The following is a 24157-nucleotide window of genomic DNA, read 5'->3' as shown; positions in this document are numbered from 1 at the left end:
ACTCTTTTTCGTTAAGATTTCTCACCCTTAAAACTGTCTTATTAGTGGCTTTGACATCTGCCAGAAGGGTGAACGAATTACAAGCCCCATCTTGTAAACCCCCTCATACAATTTTTCACAAAGACAAAGTTGTCCTACAAGTGAAGCCTAATTTCCTCCCAAATGTGGTTTCTTAATTCCACATCACTCAGAAGATAACCTTACCCTCATTCTATCCTCCTTCCCATCCAGGGAAAGAGGAAGAGAGGCTACATAGGCTGGATCCAAGGCGAGCCTTGAGTTTTTATGTCAGCAGACTTGCTAGGATTAGGCAAGCAGACCAACTGTTCATAGGTTACACAGGGCACAAATTCGGATTGCCAATCACAAAACAGACCATTTCCAGACGGATTATTTTAGCCATTCTAGAATGTTACAAATTGGCAGGGAAAGAGCCCCCTCAAAATCTTAGGGCTCATTCAACCAGGGGTATTGCAGTCTCCTCGGCCCTCCAAAGAGGGGTAGCGATTCGAGACATATGTGCGGCTGCCATATGGTCTTCTGCACATACCTTTACAAAATTCTACAATCTGGATTCCTCCACTAGCCAAGAGACTAGATTTGGCAAAGCTGTGTTACACTCTGTTCAAGAGGAATATGGCACTTTTACTCCCACCTCCGTTTACACACCACTGCTATGGGAGTCTATCAAGATAAGGAATACGTCAGAGGACACAATCCCTTCGAAGAACAAGTTACTTCTTACCTAGTTACGTTCTTTTAATGGGATGTTCCTCCGACGTATTCCTCATCGCCACTCCCATCCATCCCCTCAGTAAAACTTCCCTTGTGGTTGCAGCTTACGCTCCTTCAAGGTCAATAACCAATTCATGCACAGCTACTCTTAAGCTTCAAAACAGAACTGAGCAACATACGCTGCGCAAGTCTATTCATACGCATGATGACGTCGGCGCCGATATGGAGCTGTCGAGGGACAGCAACTCGAGGGACGTCGACACGCAGTGCCTTCTACTGAAAACAAATTCCGAGGCCAGCAAGCTGGAAGTAATCTATCAAGATGAGGAATACGTCGGAGGAACATCCCATCAAAAGAACGTTACCAGCTAAGAAGTAACTTGTTCTTTTGGTCACTCCCCTCCTTTCACTTTTAAGGAAATGAGTGAACAAGAAGTCATCGCCCTCCTCAAAACTATCAAACTTTCCTTTTGCAAAGGGGACACTTGCCCGGCTCAACTCATTAAAGATTGTGCCCTCACCCTTGCCCCGTTCCTTACAGCCTTTATTAATGCCTCCTTCCTGTCAGGCCATGTCCCTACTGGGCCCACGCTCTCTTCCCAAGAAACCAGCAATTGACCCAACTGTCCCAGGGAATTATAGACCCATCACTACTGTCCCATTCCTATTAAAAATCCTCGACAAAGCAGCTTATCTGCAAGTCCAAAAATTCCTCGAGGCGAATAACCTGCTCAGCCTCCGGCAATTGGGTTTCCGTCCTGGACACGACAGCAAAACTGCACTTTTAGACTTTAAATCTCAAATGGATGATTTCAGAGATGCAGGCAAACCCGCTCTTCTTTTGCTCCTAGATTTGTCCGCAGCTTTTGACCTTTTGGATCATAATATTCTTTGCCACCATCGCTCATCCGCTGCAAACTTCTCCCCTAAGGCCATTGCTTGGATAACCTCGTTTCTCCAGGAAAGGGTCATGAAAGTCTTCTCTGACTCAGCCTGTGCCCACCCAAGTAAAATAAAATGCAGAGTCCCACAGGGCTCCTGCATCTCCCCTACGCTTTATAACCTGCTTACGAGGCCATTGTTCAACATCCTGGATGCGTTGGGCATCGCATATACTAATTATGCTGATGACACACAGGTCCCTCTCACCGATGACTGGGTCTGACATGGCAACCCTTAAGTCCATATATTCTACCATCCAAACCTGGATGGCAGAAAACTGGTTATGCCTTAAGAGTGAGAAAACCGAACGTCTGTTAATTGGATCACCTGCCACCCTCAGAAAACTAGATAAACAATACAGCTCTTTCACGATTGACAACATTCCTATCCCTGTAACGCAAGCTGTTAAGACCTTGGGGGTCTACCTGGACTCTGACCTCTGTATGAACAGGCAGGTCAATGCCATTGCATCTACCTCTGTCTACCATTCTAAATTGCTTAATGCAGCCAGACCCTTTCTGTCAGAACAGAACTGTCTCACCATTACAAGAGCTCTCGGCTAGATTACTGCAATGGCCTCTTTGTAGGGACTTCCACAAAAAACATCTCCAAACTCCAAACTGTCCAGAATAATGCCCTGCCACTGGCATTTCTAAGAGGGAACGCATCTCTGAAACCAGGAAGCAGGTTCACTGCTTCCCCACTAAAGAGCGAATAGTCTTTATAACTCTTGCCTTGACACATAAATGCGTCCATAATTTGGCACCACTTTACCTTTCCCAAAGAATAGTCAAGCGTATATCAGATAACCCCACACGCATTGCCTTCACCAACAGGATCTCCATTCCTAAGACCCAGAGAATTTGCGTTGGAGGGTCCAGTTCCCCGGTCATGGCAGCGACCCATTGGAACACACCGCCACCTCACATTATAAGTATTGAGTCGCACTTAGCCTTCAGGAAAGCATTAAAAACTATACTGTTCGTTTAAATAACTATCTCTGGTGCCACTGTCCTGTGTAGACTGTACGTTCCATTCTACATGTAATGCAACTCTCATAACTGTATGACAAACCTAAACTGTAACCACTTATGTATGCAATGTTTGCTCCTCGATATAGTATCATCGTATCGTTGTTTGGTTACACGCTCACTGTAACCATGAGCTAAGTAATCCTCCTGTAACTAGAATAATTTCATGCAACAGCGCCTTGATAGTGCGCTTTACAAATACAAATAAATATTGCGGAGAACCTGTGAAGGCTGCACCATGTGATTTATCGCACAAGAGGCAGTGCAGCACAGTGTGCAGTCGCTTCATTGGACGCAACTAAGGCATTTGATTCCGTTCACTGGAATTCCTTGTACGCCACAATGGTAAAGATGGGAATAGGACCTCAGTATATGAAGTGGGTACAGCTTATATATACCAAACCAATGGCCAGGGTTAGGACAGGGAGCACGTATTCAGACAAATGGCAACTATATAGAGGTTCGAGACAAGGATGCCGCCTATCCCCTATGCTGTGTATTATCGTGAATCTATAGCTGCCTACTTGAGGCAGGAATACAGCGACACTGGAATTGAGGTAGATGGGGTGAAACACAATGTCCATGTATGCTGATAGGCTGCTGTACCTGTGCAACCTGGCGATGAATCTGCCATATGTAATGGAGGTATTGGACAACTTTAGTGCATTGACAGGGATCATAATACATACGAGCAAGTCATGCCTGTTCCCACTGGCCAAGACGGCGATTGTAGCAGAAGGGGACTTGCCAGTCCTTCCCCTGCCATGGAGCATGACCTCCTTCAGATACTTGCGGTTAACATATATCACGACCCCAAACGCGAACACAAATTCAATACGTTACAGGCTAAAAATGGGTTGTTGAAATCAAAGGAGTTTTGAAGCAAGCTTCCCCTGTCAATAATGGGAAGCGCAGCATTGTTAAAAATGGTGGCACTGCCAAGGCTCATGCATTGTTTTGGTAATGTCCCGTATAACATTCCACTGAAATTCTTCCAAGATTTAGATAAAATATGTAGGGGCTTCCTCTGGCAAGGAGGGAGGCAGAGTTGTGCTGAATATACTGCAATGGCCCTACGAACATGGGGGGCTGAAGATACAAATTTTGAGTTGTACTTTCTGGTGTGCCAGCTACAATACGTAGTACAATGGATGGCAGATGATCCCACGACAGAAACTGCTCTCTTACAACCGGTCATAAAGAAGAGATACCTCAGAGACCTAATTTGGATACCCGCTAGAGATCAAATAGCTATCCTTACCTGGTGGACATGGGCATTCAGGTTAGGAAAAGGGCCTGTAAATTCATGGGGTTAGAAGACTGCCTCTCACCACAGACCCCCCATAGTGGCGATAATGGGACAGGGGGGCAATGGTGCGATCGCAATGGGAAATATACAGCATAGCCACGGTAGGAGACCTGTGGAATGAACAGGGGTTGATGGGATTTGCTGAATTGCAGGGGGTTAGGGTATACATAAAGGTACATTTTTGTTACATAATATGGTGCTATGGGTGTTAAAAAGCAGGTGGTCGGACATCAATGAAGAAACCATAGGGAGTGAGGAAATGGAGGCATTGCTTACTGTGTCGGAGGGTGGACACGCCATTTCAAGGGTCTGAGATATTGATAGAACGTAACTCAAAGGTAGAATTGAAATGCAGGGAGAGATGGGAAAGGGAATTGGGTAAAACGTTCGTAGATAAAAGTTGGAAGGATATAACGTTGTATCATAAGGTCTCCAGAAATGCCAGACTACAACAGATACAACTTTACATCACCCAGAGAGCATACCTCACACCAGCTTCCATTGCAAAATTCAAGGGAGCAGGTAAACAATGTCCTAGATGCAGGATGGAAGAGCAGACCTCTTACACATGTTCTGGGGATGCCCAATAGTTCAGGTATTCTGGAGGCGAGTAGCACATAAAGCAGCCCAAGGAGGCGTTGAACTTGACATAGAAACCGTGCAGGCTTGCATGCTTGGCTGTTATAAGAGGAGTGCAAAGGATAAACCACTGAACAATATCAAGGAACTTATGTACATGCTAGCCAAGTGCAGCATATCCATGAGGTGGAAAGATACTAAGGAACCGAGCATTGTTAGATGGTGGGGAGACTTGGAAAAGTGGGTAACTGCAGAAACTGGAGTATGGGAAAAAGCACTGGGGGAACAAAAACTAGAATTAGGTATGGACATCCAACGGTGGATTATGACTGTGACTTTGTTTTCATGGGATAAGGGTGAAGATGCTATGCAAGCTACATTGGATGAAGTAGACGCAGTGTAATCTGGAAAGAACATCTTAATGACACTATGCACAGGCTAGTTGGGGGGGGGGAGTTGGGTATTTTAGGAGGAAATGTCGAGAATAGATACTAATATGATAAAGTATTTAACTGTGTGGCTTTGTTATTGTTTTTTTATAACAAAAATGTAATAAAAATATATTTTTTAAAAAGCCCTTATGCCATATCTCCCTGATTTGTATCGGCATTGTGAGCTTCGGTATATCCCTCTACAATTGCTCCTATTCTTGCGCCTCTATGGAGCCCCCCAGTGTCCACACCCATCTGGTCATGTATGTGTTGGGTGCTCTAAAAGTACTGGCTGCTAGGAATTTGTAGATTTTGGAGAAAAGCTTCTTGTTGCCCGAATTAGTAGTGAGGTATTTCTCAAACGGTGTAAGGGGTCTTGTCGCTGCTGCCTTGTTAAAGGGCAACAGCAGCCAATGCCTAAGCTGTAGAAATTGCAGTTTATTGCTTTCCCTTGGGTCTAGTTCCTGTTTACACTGGTCGAAGAGTTTGATCCCCTTGCCCAATATCATCTCATCTTGGTGCACCCCCTCGCCTTCCATCGGGCAAATGCTTGTGGCTCCATCCCTGCGGGGGAACTGTGGTTTTTGAAACAGTGGTGTGAAGGGAGATGGGAATATGGAGATGCCGCTTTGGCGTATTGCTTGGTCCCAGGTGTCGGCCAATAGGCCTGTAATGGAGCTTTTGTGGACATTTGGTGGTCTATCTCTTCTGCTCAGCCACAGAACTTCCCTAGGAGGGGCGCCCATCACTGTCCTGTTCATTCCCGTGAACCAGTCTTTAATTCATTGTAATTGGGCTGCTTTATAATATAGGGAAAAGTCAGGCAAACCCAACCCATACTTGTTTGTTGGGGCCATTAACGTATGCAGGGCCACCCTTGTAGCTTTGCCATTCCAGACAAAAGTTGTCATTATCTTGTTTAGTGTTCGGAAAAAGTGTTGGAGTGCCTGGAAGTAGTACAGCAGTTTGGGTAGGATCACCATCTTAACAGTGTTTGTTCTCCCCACCTAGGAGACGGATAAGGGGGCTCAGTTACACAGCTTGGCTCTGGTTTCCTCTAGCAATGGCTTGTAGTTTGTGTCGTACAGTTCTGTGATGGAGTTGGTGATTGTTCCCCCTAGTAGCCTTATGCCCTTCTGCGCCCATTGAAAAGGGGTGTTATCCACTGTGCTCTGCGGAGAGTGGACAGTGAGCACTAGGTTGAGGATTTCTGATTTTGCAATATTAATTTTCAGTCCCGCCACTACCGTGAACGCTTCTATTTCCAGCACTACCAATGGTAGAGTGTGTTCAGGGTTAGTGAGGGCGAGGAGCATGTCATCCGAGAAAGCCATAAGCCTATGGTCCTCGCCGCCGAATGGGATCCCTCGTAAACTCACCAGCCCTCTAAGTTTACTCATGAATGTTTCTAAATGAATGGCGTAGAGGAGGGTATTGGGAGGCAACCCTGCTTGGTGCCTCTTCTGAGCGGGATAGTTTGGATAGCTGCCCATTGATGGAGAGCCTAGCTGTCGGATTGCTATAATTAGAACAAATCATTTTCAGAAAGGGCGCACCGAACTCCATCATCTCCATCGTGCGAAACACAAAGGACCACTCCACCCTTTCTGCCTCAAGTGAGAGGAGGACCGATGGGATGGTCTTCTTTCATACTTTTGATTAGATGGCAAACCCTCCTAATGTTATCAAACGTCTTCCTTTGCTTAATAAACCCTAACTGGTCAGGGTGCATTAGATTAGGGAGGAGGTTTTCAACCCGGTTTGCCAGGACTTTCGTATAGAGCTTAGTGTCTATATTGATTAGGGCGAGGGATCCTTGGCCGGTTTCGGAAACGGGACCTTCTTCGCTTCCTCCATGGATGGGTTTATAGGATCCGGGTTCCCAAATGTGTTTAAAAAAGCTAGTCAGTGGGGGCGAGGAGTTTCTGAAAAGTTATATAGAAAATGGCAGAATAGCTGTCCGGGCCGATGGATTAGTTGAGCGGGAGTTCCCTGATTGCTCTTTGTGACTCTTCGATATTGATGTCTTGCTCGAATTGTTCCTGTTCTCTTATGGTTTTTTTTTTAATGGGGACCGAGTGAAGGTATGTATCCTAGGCAGTACCGGTAGGACTGCCTGAAGCATAGATGGTTGTATAGAATGTTGTGAAGTGTTTGATGAAGTCCCGAGTGCTGGTGACTTTGGAACCCCCTGCTCCCCGGGGGTTATCTCCCAAATGGTCTGCGACGCCGCCTTTTGCTTTAGCATTCCCGCTAAGATCCCATCGGCTTTATTGGCCTTGACATAGCATCTCTGTCAGAGGTGGAGCAGCCCCCTCTTGGTCTGGAGGAGTTTGTTTGCCATGAATATTTCTATGCACCTTATCTGTTTCCATTTCCTGTTTGAGCGTGTAGGACTGTTTTACCCTGGCCGCACGCATTGCGATTAGTTCTCCCCGAGGGTTGCTTTAAAAGCATCCCATAGACACTGTTCTGTGATTTCCGGTGAAGTATTTAGAAAAATTCTGTAATTTTGGATTCAATCTCTTCTCTCAGTACCTGGTCCGTTAGGAGGCCCTGGGGAAACAACCAGTACTATAGGCCTCTGCTTGACTTCGGCAGGTCCAGCCTTATGATCAGTGGGGCATGGTCTGAGATCTGGATAGCTCCTAGGTCATTTTCACTGACTGAACGGAGTATGGAGATTGAGGGCCAGATGTAATCGATGCGGGAAAAGGTTTTGTCAACATGTGAATAGAAGGTGTATCCTTATCTTTCCCCTTGAGGGCTAACCAGGCGTCTGTCATCGCCAATGGCCTAACTTAGCACGGAGGGCTAGTGATGTTTGGGGTTGCCCGTGATAGACGCATGAACTTCTGTCCCTCCTCGGGTCCCATGCTAGGTTGAGATCCCCCATTAAGAGGATTTCCCCCCTTGCGAAAGACTCGCAGTCCGCTAGGGTGGCTCTAAGAAAGCCGTCTTGTCCAACATTTGGGGCGTAGATGGAGGTTATCTTTAGTGTTACGGTGCTCTTTTGAAGAATGAGGAACTGATACCTCCCCTTGTTATCCGCCCTAGAGTCTAGTATTAGGGTGTCAGGGTCTGAGCGTAGGGCTATCAAAATTGCGGCCACCTTGCTTTGGGCGTTCAAATGGTAAATATGCAGATGGTGTCGTAATTTAAATCTGTGATTGTTTATGCGTATGTGTGTTTCTTGGAAAGTCACCAGGTCCGGTTGCTCCCTCGAGAGGAAGCGCTCAATATTTATCTTTACGTTGGGTTATTTAGCCCCCTGACGTTTAATGTTAGGAGCTTGAATCTAGGCTGAATTCAGTGTTAGTGCCGTTGTCACCCCTTAACGGCCCCCCCCTTACCTGGTGGGCGCATCATACCCCTCTGAGCCCCTCCAACAGCCCCCACCCCACTGCCTCACCAAAATCCCCTCTATCCCCTGAGTTCTTGCCCTCCCCAACACCCCCTCACACCCGTCCTGGGATGAACCGTGTAACCCAGAGGTTCTCCCGGCTTAATGCAAATGAGGGCGGCTCTCTTTCCAAACCAGGACAATAATTGCAGGGTGTCCTGGACCTCCTTGAATGACTCTAAGTGCGGACCGCTGGGTAGTCGCTCTGTCTCCCGCACTCCTGTCTTTATTGCCCTTGTACGGTGACCCCATCGGCCAAAGTAATCTGTGTACGATGGCAAATTCTGTTGCCCGTGTTTTGCGCTGCTGTCCTGTCGGTCTCCTATCGGGCGGCGGTTTCTGCGTTTCATCCTGGGTTTTGTGTCCATTCCCAAGGCTTCCTCTGGTGAGGGGTAGCCCCTCCTTTCTGTTGTAAGTTCTTGGGGCGAGTCTCATCGTCTGTTAGGTGGAGAATATGCTCCCCTTCGCATGTGTGAATCCTGCATTGGCGCCCCTCCTAAGTGAACCGGAGACCGAAGAGGAATGTCCATTTATATTTAGTTTGTTTAGCTTGGAGAGCCCGCATGATTGGCCCCATCTCTTGTCGTTTCTGGAGTGTCACCTGGTTAGATCTTAAAATAGTTGGATTTCTGCGCCCTTGAACATAATGGGCTCTGCTCTCCTGCCAGGATGAGTTCTTTTTGGTTGTAATGTGACCGCGCGTCCAGGGTATCAATAGGGCGGGCTCCTGGCTCAAGCCTTCTGCAGCCTGTTATGTGGACCCGAACGAGGAGGACATCTTTCGTCGTTCCCTCTCCCAGAATATCTGCAAATTTATTTATTTATTTTATTTTTTGGATTTGTAGAGCGCACTACAGCCCACAGTCATCGAGGCGCTATGAGAAGACATAAGAAGGCTTGATTAAGGGTTACATAAATGCGGCCCAACAGATTATTGCTTAGTACAGAATATTTCGTTACATGATGCATTTGACAGTGTTACTTAGATGCATACACAGACATACATACATATGGGCATGCAGCCCTTTCAAACAAAGAGCCGGGTTTTGATGGCTTTGCGGAATGCTGAATGAGAATCAATTGACCTGATCTGAGACGGGAGGGTGTTCCAGAAGGAGTCGGCCATGGTGGGGAAGCTCGTGCCACCCACACGCACTCTTCGTGTGAGAGGAACAGTGATTTGCTTAGAGTGGGTTATTCTAGAAGGTCTAGATGGTGTGTGTCTGATCCTTTGAGTCAGGTAGGGAGGGGCAAGATCATGGAGACATTTGTGTGTGAAGGCGAGGGTCTTAAAGACAATTGGGGGGCGTGGCTACGAGGGCCATGTAGGAGGATGCGATCTGGAGGAGCTCCCGAGATCCTGAAATGATCCTGGCTAAATAGTGCATAACAACGTGCTTATGACTGCTGAAAACACACATGCCGGTGTGTGAACGGTCTGACTGCGCTTGGTGAACTTTTGGAAGGCGTGGGAGGAACGGTGGTGGAGTTTTGTGTGAAAAAGATAAGGAGCGCCAGAGACGAAAGACGAAACAAAATGGCTGATCAACGACTGGAACAAAGGAAAGAGCAGGCCGCACGATGGTCGGGCAATAGAAGCGTACTGTGTGCGCATTTGTAACTTGTGCAGAACGCAGGTCCTCTGGGTCATGTCTAATAGAACAGTGAGACCGAAGGCGAAGCAGCCCACCTTGGACGACTTCGCCAAGACGTCCCCCGGCCCGGAAAATTCCAAGAGTAAGGATAAGTCGCTTACAGGCGGCATGCCCGCGAAGGGTACTAACCAAGAGGTCCTGGCTGCGATTGCGGACTTGAAGGTGACCTGGGAAGCTAAGCTTGAACTGGCCGTAACTGAGCTGAAAACGGCATTGGACCTTAAGGTCGGTGAGGTGCAGGAGGAGGTGAATTTACTCCGGCAGGACGTCGGGTCCTTGGCGGAGCGCACTGAGACCCTCGAGAAAGAGGTGAGCCTGAACACCGCGGATTGTGCCTTCCATAAGGCCGAATTGCATGCCCTGGTGCAGAGAGTGGGCAACTTGCAGAGCAGGGCGGAGGAGGCAGAAGGACGCGCCCGACAGAACAACATTCGCATCGTGGGCCTGCCAGAGTTCATCGAATCTATGCTGTTGCAGGAGATATCCGGAGGAGCCTTATCTCAAGGATTCGCGGTGGAACGTGCGCATAGAGCCCTAACAAGGAGGCCGCCGCCGGGAAACCCGCCTAGGCCAGTAATGGCCAAAATTCTTAATTACCGGGACCGGGAGAGGATACTAGAACACTTCCGCAAGTGAGGAACGATTACACGAGGAGCGGCAAACATAACGGCCTACCCGGACTATACACTGACTGTGCAGCATAGCAGCATGAAATTTGGGTTGGTAAAGCGGAGATGAGAGGCAGGCCATAAATACATGTTGCTGTATCCGGCGAAATTGAAAGTTTTTCATAAACACAAAACTGTTTTTTGAGACTCCGGAGGACGCCATGGGATGGCTCGACGCGCAGGGATGTCCCCAGGAGCCTGACGTTCGGACGTGAAGAGGAGATGGAGGAGATGAATAGTGCACGAGGAGGGTGCTACAAGATGGCGCAGAATAGATCTCTGGGACTTGATTATAGTCATTTGCGCGGCCTTAGGCAGAGAAGGTCAGACTGTTGCACAAGATATTATGAGCACTGTGACTATTGCTGTATTTAGGGGAGCCTTGCAGAGCGGATCTCTTTACCCCACTTAGTAACTTTAGTTAAGTGGCCATTAGGGCGACTTCACCCTACTGAGCTCTGGGCATTGTTTGGTGCTTGCAGGGCTAGATGTGGGGGTGCCTGAGTTCCGGGGATGGAGCTGGGCAGCAGTTGGGGTGTGTGGTGTTGGGGAAGGGATGGGTAGAGGGTGGGGAGTTTGGGGTGTGTATAGTTATGGGGAGTTCGAGTTTGTACAAGAGGCTACAAGAAAAAGCCAGAGGGCTGTATCTGTATCGTGTGGGCAGGTGGGATTTGTTGCACGGAAGGGGGGAGGATACTTGTGAGCTATGGGGGATCTTGAGATCGTAACGTGGAATGTCAGGGGACTCAATAGTTACCTAAAGAGGAACAAGGTCATGATGTATTTGAAAAAACAGAAGATTGATATTGCACTGTTGCAAGAGACAAATCTGACTCGGCAAAAGTTGGAACTGGTGGGGAAGAAGTGGAGAGGTACTGTAGTGGGCTCTCCGTATTCTGCCTACGCTAGGGGAGTGTTGGTCTGGGTGGCTCCGCACGTTCCGCTCCAACTTACACAAGAGGTGGTGGATAGTCATATTGAAGGCACTGGTGGAGAATATGGAGGTGTGCATTGCAAATACGTATGCCCCCAATCAAAATACGGCGGCATACTTTAGGACTCTGTGTACCAACCTGGGTGCGTGTGTGGGTGGGGCGGTTATTTGGGGAGGGGATTTTAATTGCATGCTGAACCCCAGGGTAGACAGATCTGATGAGAAGATTGATAGGCCCACCCCAGCGGCCAGGGCATTGCAGACACTGCTCGACGACTTCGGGCTGGCAGATGTTTGGAGGCTGAAACATCCTAATGAGGAACAGTACTCGCATTACTCAGCCCCGCAACAACTGCACACGAGACTTGATTATTTTTTTGCCACGCCAGATGTGGTGATAGAGACCACCCAAATAGACTACAAAGCAAGGGTCCTGTCGGACCACTCGCCTCTGGTCCTGGATTGGCAGTACTGCCGCCCCAGAGCGCGGATACCGACGTGGCGCCTCCGGGCTGAGGCGCTCAAGGATCGGTCTTTAGAGAGGATATCAGGGATGAGATCACACATTATTTTGAGGAGAACGCCGGCAGTGTGGATTCAGCGGGCACGCTCTGGGAAGCCTTTAAGGTGGTATTGCGGGGTGCTGCCATTGCTAAATCAAAGGGCCTGCAGGGTGGGGTCCTAATGGAGTTAGGGGAAGCTGAGGATGAACTGGAACAGGAACTCAATAGGGGAGGGGGGGATACGGAGCTAGTACTCCAACTACAGCAGCGGTGTGCGGAACTTTGGGAAAGGCTCTGCCACCTTAACTATAAGAAGTATGTTGAGAGACCGCATGCAGGGGGGGATAAAACGGGCCGCCTCTTGGCGTGGTTATACAAGAGTGAAACCCCTAGGCCCCCGGTTAGGACGATAACCAGAGAGGATGGAGAGGTAGCGGACACCGAAGAAGGAGTCAATGAGGTATTCTTAGACTATTACAGGGCACTATATGAGGACAAAGGGGGGGCAACCGAGAGGAGATAAGAGAAACTTTAAGAGATATGGGATTACCTAGGATCAGTGCCGAAGAAAGGGAGGAGCTGGATGCACCGATTACTTTAGAAGAATTGGCGGAGGCGGTGAAGCAGCTGCCCACCAGTAAGACCCCGGGTGCGGACGGACTCCCTAGCGAATTTTATAAAGCATATAGAGAGGAGGTACTCCCACCCCCCCCCCACCCCCATGCTGGAAATGCTCAATGAATCGTTTGAGGTGGGCCGGCTGCCGGAATCGCTTAGAGAAGCGATAATAATACCGCTCCCTAAGCCCAACAAACCAGGGCATAGCTGCGGCTCCTATAGGCCCTTGTCAATGTTGAACCCGGACAGCAAGATATCGACGGCGGTCCTGGCCAATAGGTTGCGTAGAGTTATTAGTAAATTGATACATCCGGACCAGACAGGTTATGTCCCCAACAGAAATATAACCCACAACCATAGGCGACTCCAGCAGGTGATTGAAGGGGGGAGCAAGAGTGAGGGTGAAATTGCAGTTGTGTCCCTAAATGCAGTCAAAGCTTTCGACTCAGTGAGGTGGCCGTGGTTGCTGGAGGCCCTGAGGGAATACGGGATGGGGCCGGGCTATGTTAGGTGGGCGAAGTTTCTGTACAGTGAGCCGCTGGCTAGGGTACGTACAGGAGCTGTGATATCCGAGAGGTGGCAACTTAGCAGGGGCACCAGACAAGGGTGCCCCTGGTCCCCGATGTTATATGTTCTGGCCCTGGAGCCCCTGGCAGTGTACCTTCGACAACAATATGACATGATAGGCATTGAGGTAGGGGGAGAGAAACACCTAATATCCCTGTATGCTGACGATTTGCTATTATATCTGAAATATCCGGAGGAAAATCTTCAATATATTCTGGAGGTAATGGAAAGGTATGCAGAACTGTCTGGCATAGTGGTGAACCCCCAAAAATCGAGCATGTTCCCATTGGGTAGCTACAGAGGAACCCCTCCAGAGCGGTTGCCAGTGTTGTCGATACCATGGGCGGTTGGCTCCTTCCGATACCTCGGAATAGATGTGTATCACACGGTAGAGGAGGAACATTTGCATAACACCGAGATGGCTGTGGGAAAAATCCGTAGAAGTATGAAGTTTTGGGAGAAGTTGCCGTTGGCGATGATGGGACGGGGGGGGGCGATGCTCAAAATGGTGGTCCTACCTAGGCTCCTACATTTTTTCAGCAATATTCGGTACATGATACCTAAGAAGTTTTTTGCCAAGCTGAATAGTATGTGCAGAGACTTCCTATGGCATGGCACTCGAAATAGAGTAGCGCTGTGGAAGTTGCAGAATTTCTATGAAAAAGGGGGTATTAAGCTGCCTAATTTTGAGGCCTATTATGTGGCTGGCCAGTTGCAATATGTGGTCAAGTGGCTCTCTGATGAGGTAACTCCCGAATTTAAGCTGTTTGGACAGGACTGCACTCAGTTTTACCTGAAGGAAATTATTTGGTTGCCTACGTCTGAAATGAAGGGGCACCCGGGTATGATGTTGCTTGGGTGGAAAATGTGGCGTAGAGTATGTCAAATGATGGAGGACACGTACCCGTGTTCCCGCAGGTGCCGCTGGTGGCCTTGGCAGGGGAAGACAAACAACTAAGGATGATAATCAGGACCTATTGGGAGTCGGTCGGGCTGGTTACATTGGGGGATGTCTGGCAAGAGGGGGCCATTAAGGATTTTGAAGGAATAGGGGAAGAGGCGGGCTTGCATAGGGGCCAGTATGTCACGTATCTAAGGCTGGTGCAGAATATTCGTAAAATCTGGCCTGAGACTGTATTGGCGGAGGAGCCAGACGCCACAATGGGGACAAAATATGACATATCAGAAGGAGGGCATGAGATCTCTAGATTGTATGAGATGGTGATGACCCGGGTAGGGAAGGAATTGACGCATTTGAGGCTGGATTGGGAAACAGAGGTGGGAGCACAGATGGAAGATGGGATGTGGGAGCGTGCTATGGGATACCACAAGGTGTCCAGAAATGCCAGATTACAACACATACAGTTGTACATAACGCACAGAACTTACATGACCCCGATGAGAATATCGAAGTTTGTAAATGCGGGACGACAAGCGTGCCCAAAATGCGATAAGGAAGATGCTGACATGACACACGTTTTGGTCTTGCCCAGTGATTGAGAGTTTCTGGGCAGAATGGCGCAAAAACTAGCGGACAAAGGGGTCACGCTCACTATAGATACGGCCTGGGCCTGCCTGTTGGGAGGGTTTCCCAGACCACAGAAACTTAAACATGTTGGGAAATTGAAGGACTTGGCATATGTGCTCGCAAAACGAAGGATTGCCATGGGCTGGAAGCAGTGCCATAAGCCACGGGTGGAGGTATGGTGGCGGGATTTGCAAAAATGGGCGGAGGCTGAAACGGTGGTATGGCAGGAGGGATGTAGCATGTGTGGGGAAGAAGTGAGTACCCTGCTAGCATGGAGAGTATTAATAGCAGGACTGTTTGGAACAATAACAGATTCTGCAGTCTCAGAAGAAGGTGATACCCTGCCACACGCATCAGATACGGAATGAGAAGGATAAACAAGCTCTTGAGGGGAGAGGGATTGGGGGAGCAGTGGTCTTGACTAATTGATCATGTGTTTTGTTGCAAATAACGCTGCCAGTTTGGTTTGTATTGTTTGTTTTAAAAATAATAAAAACCGTTAAAAAAAAAAAATAGACAATCCTTTCCTTAACGGGGAGCCAGTGAACGTGCCTTCTGACCCCCGAAATGTGGTCCCTGCGTGAGATGCCCGTTGAGGCCCTAAGGGCATTGTTCTGACCTAGTTGAAGTTTGGCAAGATTCTTATAGAGCGGTCCCAACAAAAAAGGCTTTACAGTAGTCAAGCCTCAAGCCAATAATTGCCCTAGCAATGGTGAGGCAATTCTCTTGGGAGAGGAAAGGTCTGGCTGCATTGAGCAATTTGGAATGATAGGCTGCGGACGATGCAGTAGCATTGACCTGTCTATCCATGGTCAAGTTAAGTTCAAGGTAGACGCCCAAAGTCTTGAGGACTTGTGAGGCAGTGATGGGGATGTTATCCACGGCGAAGGAACAGTATTGCTTGTCCAATTTACCCAGCGTTGAGGGGGAACCAATCAGCAGAAGTTCAGTTTTCTCACTGTTGAGACATAACCAGTTTTCAGCCATCCAGGATTGGATTGTGGACTAGATGGAGTGGAGGGTGTCCATGTCCGTTGAATAGTCTCCCGAAAGGGGGATGAGCACCGGAGTGTCATCTGCATAGTTAGTATATGAGATGCCCAGGGGGTCCAATATTCTGAACAGAGGCCTTGTGAAGAGGTTGTAGAGGGTGGGAGCTGTGCAAGAACCCTGTGGGACCCCACATTTAATGAGACTAGGGTTGGCACTTGAGGTTTCAAAGAAGACCTTCATCACTCTTTCTTGTAGGAATGACGTTATCCATGCACAGGCCCTCGGGGAGAAGTTGGCTGCAGATGAGAGGTGATGGCAGAGGGTTTTGTGATCCACCAGATCAAAAGCAGCGGAGAGGTCTTGCTAGACCCTCGCATATGGAAACAAGGCACAATCACCATACAATAAGTGATACGACAGACACAAGGTTCGATTTCCAAGTACTAGGGTTTATTGCAAAGCAAATGCTCTCAGTCGGCTGACTGGGTCTAACGTCTCGCAACGTGTGTCACCCAGACCTCGTGAGACGCAAGAGAGCAAACATTCTACAACAGTATCATATATATAAATATATTATGACAGATATGACACATTATGACACGCTTCTTACTCAATCTATATTACTCGTTTTAGCAACAGTTGCAATTTTGTAGTAAGCAGACATAGTTCTTTGTTATGAAGAACACAAGGCACTTGTTCAGCGAGGATACTGTGTTCGTAGGAGAGACACATTCCAAAGCGTGTTATCTACTGGTTTTTATTTGTGAACTAGGGGTCAGCCTGATCTAAGGAGAGCCCCGAAGGTGGGCCGCTAGGAAAGTATAATTCATGCTTTAACGGCCTGTTTCTACAGCTTCAGTGAGACCGGCCGGCACCTGGGACGCTGATTAAATGCCTCTCTGCTCGCCTTCAAGGACTTGTGAGGGAGGAAAACAATGTATTTCTGTACTGTTTGGCATTTCTGTCTGGGCCGGTCTCTCAACATGTAAACTGTGGCCTCGCTCCGTGCATGAGTTTTTCGAAATAAAATACATTTTGCAAAGCGTTGAACAGAAAGGCAGAGAAAGCAAATGGTGGATCTTACACAAAATGGACGCTCTATGGTTATGCTGACGATTCTCTATTGGCGATGTAGGGCATATGATGCGGTTGGTTTTTGGCCAACATAATGTACCTTCTATGCTTTGGTAGGGTAGTTTCTAAACTCACAAACCCTCCTTTTGGCCGTAAGCCAAGAGCATCATCCATACATCGCATCTTCATCTGACCATGTATCTAGTTCTGCGCTATGCATACTACTGTAATCAGCATAATCAATATTAATTGACATGAACTCTTTCATAGTTTGTTTCGTGGTTTGCCTTCGTATCCACTTTGGAAGTTTTTTTCTGTTATGTGTACGCATTCATTTGTTATTTCAGAGCAAAAGATTGGCAGGCAGTGTATGCAACTACATGTCATGATGATTCCAAGTAATGTTACTAGAATTGCAATTTGTGTCCATCCCCATGAGCGCAGTAACTACCAAAACCAGGAACTTATATTCAGCTCCCAACCGCCTGTCGGAGTGTGAATGTCAGAACTCAGAATGTGCAATTTCTTGATTGCCTCAAAAATCGTAGGGGAGGAGTCACTTACAAATACACAGCACACTGACCCCACGATTTTGCAAACACCTCTACAGTCGGCCAAAATGATATCAAGAGCCATTCTATTTTGAAGTGTCATTAATCTAACTGCCTTTTCTTCTAGTGTCATATTCTATAATATGTTGGTTGTTCCATTAATCGTTTTTTCTAATATCCTGGACAGTCTCCGTATATTCCAGTAGTTTATGGCTTGCCCTCAGAATGGGATAAATGATTTTGCTATGTCCTCCGCAATTAATCCTGTCATCCCGCCGTGGCCTGGATCTAGATAATTTGGATATGTCTGACGTTTTGGAAAGGAATACACCAGGGAAAAGGATCCCTAAGTAACCGGTCCCTCCCCAATTTCTAGGCAACCAGGGATAAGCTTTTTCTCCACATATGAAATAAATGGGATCACCTACATATATTAGTTATTCTTCTTTCTCAAGTACTGCAATATTCATGCATCTAGTGAATGTCCCTACTGAATAGGAACCTTTTTTTTCGTAAGCAAAATGGGACAGTGCGCGGATTGTAATTAATAGTATTGGATTGGGGGCACAATGTCCTTGTTCCCTACTGGATTCATGTCAAACGTGATTACAGATGATTTATAAGGCACATAAAGTCAATCTACTGGTCTTACCACTGGTTTTATTACTCTTGCTCTGTTAAATATGGAACAACCTACAGGTTCCATTGCCACCCTTTCGAACTCATCTGTTTGTTCCATCTAATTGACCTGTATCACTCTTATTCCACTTCCCTTAAAATAGTGCACTTAGTGATGCATAACATGCCGTATTAAGGGGTAATGGCTGTACATACCAACCCATTCCTTTCCCGCCATGCTGGGGTAAATGGGAGCAGACCCAGCAATGTGTTCTGTTCAGTATATAGTGAGTCATATTCATGATCAAAAGCAACGTGTTATTATCATACCCTTTTCTGTGTCTTTCTTCTAGTGGAGGGAGAGTATAAGAGAGTACATGGACTGGACTGTCTGTGGCAGGTGCATTGGTAGCAAGCAAAAGAGAACTTGATGGATGCACGCTCTCCACATACCATAATACTGGGATCAGTGTACTCAGAATGCAAAGTAGTGGTCCTTGGTAGCAATAATGGCGTCGGCCACAAAATTCATCCGCAGCTGCGGAATTGGGCTGCAGGGCGTGATCTTCAGGCCAAACCAACTACGATACACTGAAATATCTAAAAGAACCCAGCCCCCACCTTTACTTCCAGTTGGTCCTAGTCACAAGTTTGCAGATCATTTTTACTGTACACGCGATGGGCGTCGGGAGACATTCCCACCCTTGATCATTATGTCACCAAATAAAGCCATTGCTTCAGAAACTCACACTGAAAGCAAAGACACTGAGGTTGCACCTATTGAAACAAAACCCGTTTTACCAGGAGTACCTCCCCGAAAATGGGAGCTGTCGAAGGATGAACCATACTTGTGAATGGAACATTGCAGAAGATGATCCTCCATGGGCCTCATTTTGACCCCAGCGCTAAACCATGGTGCTATTAGCACCATGGTCCATGCCGGGGTCCGCCATGGTGAATGGCGGAATTACCGCCCCATTCCAAGGTTGGCGGGGTGGTAATACCCCATTCACCATGGCCCCTTCCCCATTCCAATGGGAATGGGGAAGGCGCTAATTACGGCACCGTAAATGACGGTGCCGTAATTAGCTCCTAGGTCCCTTTGCGGGTTGGTTTTTAACGCCTGCTAAAAGCAGGCGTTAAAGTGCAACCCGCAAAGGGACCCCGTAATCGGGCGTTTAGGGTTTAACGGCGCCGACAACTTTTACGGCGCCGTTAACCCCTTAACGCCTGGTTTGTAATGAGGCCCCATGTATTTAAGTTAAAAACATTTGACAATGAACACACGAACAGCCGACTGCCAACTGTGGGGGAAATGTGTCTTTGTGCACTGTATAGAAAATGCGCTTCTGAAAGAACTTTGATCGCTAAATAAATTACAGCAAGCTCTTCAGTTTTTTCTTCAATTTGAAAAAAAATAAATAATGCAAGGTAGTGTTATAATCATTAGCATGAATTTCCTACACCAAATCCTTCTAGACATTTTTATAGTCTATCTGTTACATCAGCAGCTTTGGTGCAGGAGGGAACAGAAGTGTGTATAGGCATTGTGTGCAATCCTTCTCTCCAGCAATGTTCGTCGCAAGTAATTTTTTCACAGCCGTGTCCGTTAAAACAGCAAAGCGTTCAAAGAAGTCAGCAAAGCGTCTAGGCCAGTTCTCATTAGCCTGAATTGATAAATGTGTGGCAAGATTATTGTGACTCTGCACAGTGCTCCAAAAACTTTATAGCAGGCATCAGTTGTGTTGGTACCATATGCGCCCCGCTTGTTCGCACGGGGTAATCAACATAGGTCATTCACTTTTTTCAAAGATAGCACCGGGAAGCCGCGTTCCAGAGCTTTCAATTAGATGGAGATTGATACAGCTTCCAAGCTCCACTTCCCTAGGCCTCTGATTCCCAATTCATCCTTGTCGGGAATAGAGGCAAAACATATATGTAGATCAGATCACTTCCGATTTTGAGAACGTAGGTAGAACCTTATAGCTCCAGGTACTGTGATCCATGAATAATGCAGATTCACTTCCAGATGCAGGCTCAGTGTCAGCCTGTGATGCAATAAGGGATGAAGCAGGCTTAATGTCAGCCCACAATGATGCAGGTTCAGCTGGGCACCTTTAGCCCTTTCTCCTTCGTGGCAATCGTTTCAGGCTCTTTCTCAGGCTTAGGCAGTACTTGTGTCAGAGAACTGGCGATGGTGTCTTTCGAGTCAAGGACAGCTGTTTCTTTCTTGTCTGGATCAGGCAGCTCTTTCAACGGGAATGGAATTCTTTTCGTATGGGTGGCATGAATCCATGCCTTTCGACCATCCACTCGGAGTGCAGTCTGTGTTGCCAGGAGAATCTGGTAGGGGCCCTTCCAACGAGGTGCAAGCGAAGATTTTCTTTCAAAGTTTTTACCAGAATCCATTCTCCTGGCTGCAGACAATGCTCTGGGCCTGTGAATCTGACAGGAAGAGCCTCCTGCACCTGCTGATGAATCAAACACAGTTTCTGAGTTAACACATTACAATAAGTGCTGAGCAAAGGGTTTTCAATTTCATTCAAGCGCCTAGGCTGCGGGGCGCCCCAAACATTCGCGGGTCTCCCCATCACGATTTCATATGGGGAGAGTCCAATCCTTGCCTGCACAGACGTGTGCATGCACAAAAAAGCTAAGGGTAGCGCATCATGCCACTTCAACTGACTCCCTGAACATATTTTGCTAATCTTATTTTTCAAGATACCGTTCTGGCGCTAAACAAGACCGGCACTCATCGGGTGTCTGGCAGAATGGAATCGTTTATCAATCTGGAGGCCTGCACAAATTTGTAATATCACGGCGGCAACAAAATGTGGGCCGTTGTCTGACCATATGACCCGTGGCAGGCCAAATCTAGAGAAGTACTCTTTCAGCATCACTTTTGCTGTGCTCATTGCTGTGCAGTCCTTAAGCGGGTATGCTTCCACCCATTTACTGAATGCAAAGACCACCACCAGGACATACTTGAGGTTCTGACATCTTTCCATTTCTATGAAATCAAAATGGATGACTTCAAAGGGCATAGAGGGGGGGGCAAAACTACCTACTTTAGTAGTGGTTCCTTTTCCAATGTTATGTTGCAAACAAGTCATACAGTTCTGGACCAGTCTTTCAGTAGTTTTTCTAATGTGTATTCTGCCATACTGTCTCTAAATGCTGAATCATTTTTTTAGCACATGTGTGTGGGACTGTGGGCCATAATGACCATTGCGGTTAGTTAGGAGTTAGGCAGCATCCATTTTTTACTTTCTTTGTCTACTCAGCAACCCTCTACGTCTAATTCTGCTGAACCCTCAGCCCAAGCTTTTATTTCATCTGCAGTTGCTTCTGTTTGCATCTCCTTGACTGTGGCAATCCCATTTTCTATTATACAGGGCACTTCTTCTGACTTCTCAACAAACATTTTCGTGGGTAGATTAGTGGCAGTTTGTTTCGCAATTTTGTCTGCAAATGCGTTCCCTTTTTCAACGTTACATGTTACCTTCTAATGCGCTTAGCATTTCATTATTGGTAATCGCTAAGGACGCGCCAGTGCAAACAATCTTGCTATCAAAGGACCATGTTGAATCTTGGTTCCATGTGATGTTAGAAAACCCTTCTCAGCCCAGAGTCGACCAAAATTGTGTACCACCGCAAATGCGTACTGACTCTCAGTATATATGTTTTCATTCAAGTTTTCATAAATTTCACATGCTCTGATCAATGCTATTATCGCTGCAGCCTGTACTGAATTCTATGGGATCCTTTTGCTCTCTACAATACACTTTAGTGTCGTGATGGCATATGCAGCAGTTGATGTGCCATCGGGCAATTTAAAACAGGAACCGTCACAAAATAGTTCTCAGTCTTGCTCTTTCTGTGGGGTGTCTGTTAGGTCAATTCTTGCTTTAGTTTCTTGTTCAGTAACCGTTATACAATCATGGGGTGGTGGTTCCCTTTCATCCGTTCTTTCATTGGGAGGGGGCATTAACTCCGCAGGATACAAAGCGCAACATCTCAAAATTTGAATATGCGGTGCAAATAGGACAATTATTTATCTCGTCCGTCTAGCTGATGTAAGATGTTGCGTCTGCGTTCTATTTAAAAGAACGTCTACTGTGTGAGGCACCATTAAAGTTAAGGTGTGACCCAAAACCATTTCCTCGGTTTGTTTAACTGACGCAGCAGCCGCAGCATTAGCTTGCCAACAGCGCGGCACAGCGCATGCAACAGGATCCAGCGCAGAAGAAAAATAACCGCATGGTCTATTTCTCCCTCCTTGTTCCTGACTCAAAACAGCCAAAGCACAACCATTACTCTCATGCACAAATAATTTGAAATCCTTTTCATAATTTGGTGTGCCCAAAACTGGAGCTGAGCTCAATGCAACTTTGAGCATATCAAATGCATCCTGCTATTCCACGCTCCAAGGCAAAGCAACATCCTTCTTTGTCAATGCCACCATCGGTTTCACAATCGTGGCGAAGTTAGCAATCCACTGCCTACAATATGAAGCCATGCCTATTATGGCTCTGACTTCCTTCTGTGTCTGTGGAATAGGCATACCGGAGATGCTTTCTATCCTTTCTGGTGTCAATCTCCTTCTCTCTTTCTAAAGGAGGTAGCCCAAATAGGTCACCTCCTTTCGACAATACTGGAATTGTTTTAATGAAGCTTTATGTCCATGTGCTGCCAAATGTGTCAAAAAATAAACTGCAGTACTCTGTTTGCAAATGTCTTCTGTGTCAGCAGCAATCAATAGGTTATCAATGTACTGCAATAGTACACAACCCGTTGGTAGCTCTAGCATGTCTAGTTGTTCTTTTAATGCTCTGCTATAAACACCCGGGCTTTCAGTGTAACCATGTGGAATTTGTGTGAATATGAAAGAAGGTCCTCCTAACGTAAAAGCAAATAGATATCTGCTATCTGGATGTGCTGGAATGCTAAAAAAATGTGTTCTTTAGATCTACAAAACCAAAATGCAAAGCAGAAGCTGGAATCATTGTTAAAATGGTAGTGACTTCTGGGACCAATGGAAATTGGGGGATCAACTACTTTATTCAATCCGCGCAAATCAATTACGAAACAATGTTATTTCATTACCTCCTTTCTTGGAAACTGGAAGAATTGGACTATTGCAAGTGCTACCAGTAATTTCTTCAATTACGTTCTGTTTAATCAAATCAGAAACAATGCATTTCAATGCTTTCTCACCTTCCACCGAAATGTTATACTGTGGGATACGTGGCAATGTAACTCCCTCCTTTAAAACTATTTTCACCGGCTCTATTTTCAAACAACCAACATCATTGTCATTCATCGCCCATATACAAGTTGGTACGTTACTTAATTCAGTTGGTAATGGTTTAGACAAAATTTGTGACACTGGCATCTTTTGTGGTGATATTGTCAAATACACTCCCATCAGGAGAACAATGAATAACCGCACTCAATTTTTTCAACTAATTTAAACCCAATAAATTCTCGCCGCAATTTTGTGTCAAAAGGAATGGGCAAGACTCGGTGAATGGACCTAGTGTTATAGGTACTGACTGTGACACTGGACTGATTACTGGCATACCTGCGAACCCTACTGAAACATTCTTTTTCCCTGACAGTGGTATTTCTGGAACCAAGTGATGGTCTATTGAGCACTTTTGCGCACATGTGTCCACTAGAAAAGTGTGCTCTCTATTCCCAACTTTAATTTCTACGTAGGGCCCTTTCTGATCAATGGGAATAGATACTGGTTCCGACCCCTGTATTGGGCTATCCTAGTTGAACAATACATCCTCCGATGTAAAGTCGCCAGAATAGTATGAATTGGACTGAGTATCAAAAACGTTTCCTTCTCCTGCACTATTCTGCTGATGCTGGTTTTGGTTTTGGTTCTGATTCTGATAGTTATTTCCCTGCTTATTCTGATTTTGTGGCATCCTTGAGTTTGTATTTTGTCCTTGTGTTCCCGGGCGACCTCTATTCTGCCTTCTCGGGGCATTTCCATTTCTATTCTGC

General features: G+C 46.7%; 1 protein-coding gene and 1 pseudogene across 6 annotated transcripts in view; both read left to right on the top strand.

Annotated features, from left to right (window-relative positions):
* TDRKH (tudor and KH domain containing) overlaps positions 1-24157 on the top strand; it is a 2163439-nt gene that overhangs the window by 1802751 nt on the left and 336531 nt on the right. The window lies entirely within an intron of this gene.
* On the top strand, positions 18649-19018 carry LOC138564032 (NADH dehydrogenase [ubiquinone] 1 alpha subcomplex subunit 7-like; annotated as a pseudogene).

The sequence above is a fragment of the Ambystoma mexicanum genome, chromosome 1p, assembly GCF_040938575.1.
Source record: "Ambystoma mexicanum isolate Mex_15411 chromosome 1p, UKY_AmexF1_1, whole genome shotgun sequence".
Classification (NCBI taxonomy): domain Eukaryota; kingdom Metazoa; phylum Chordata; class Amphibia; order Caudata; family Ambystomatidae; genus Ambystoma; species Ambystoma mexicanum.
Note: the sequence above shows the minus strand (reverse complement) of the source record. Positions and strands in the feature narration are given on the sequence as shown.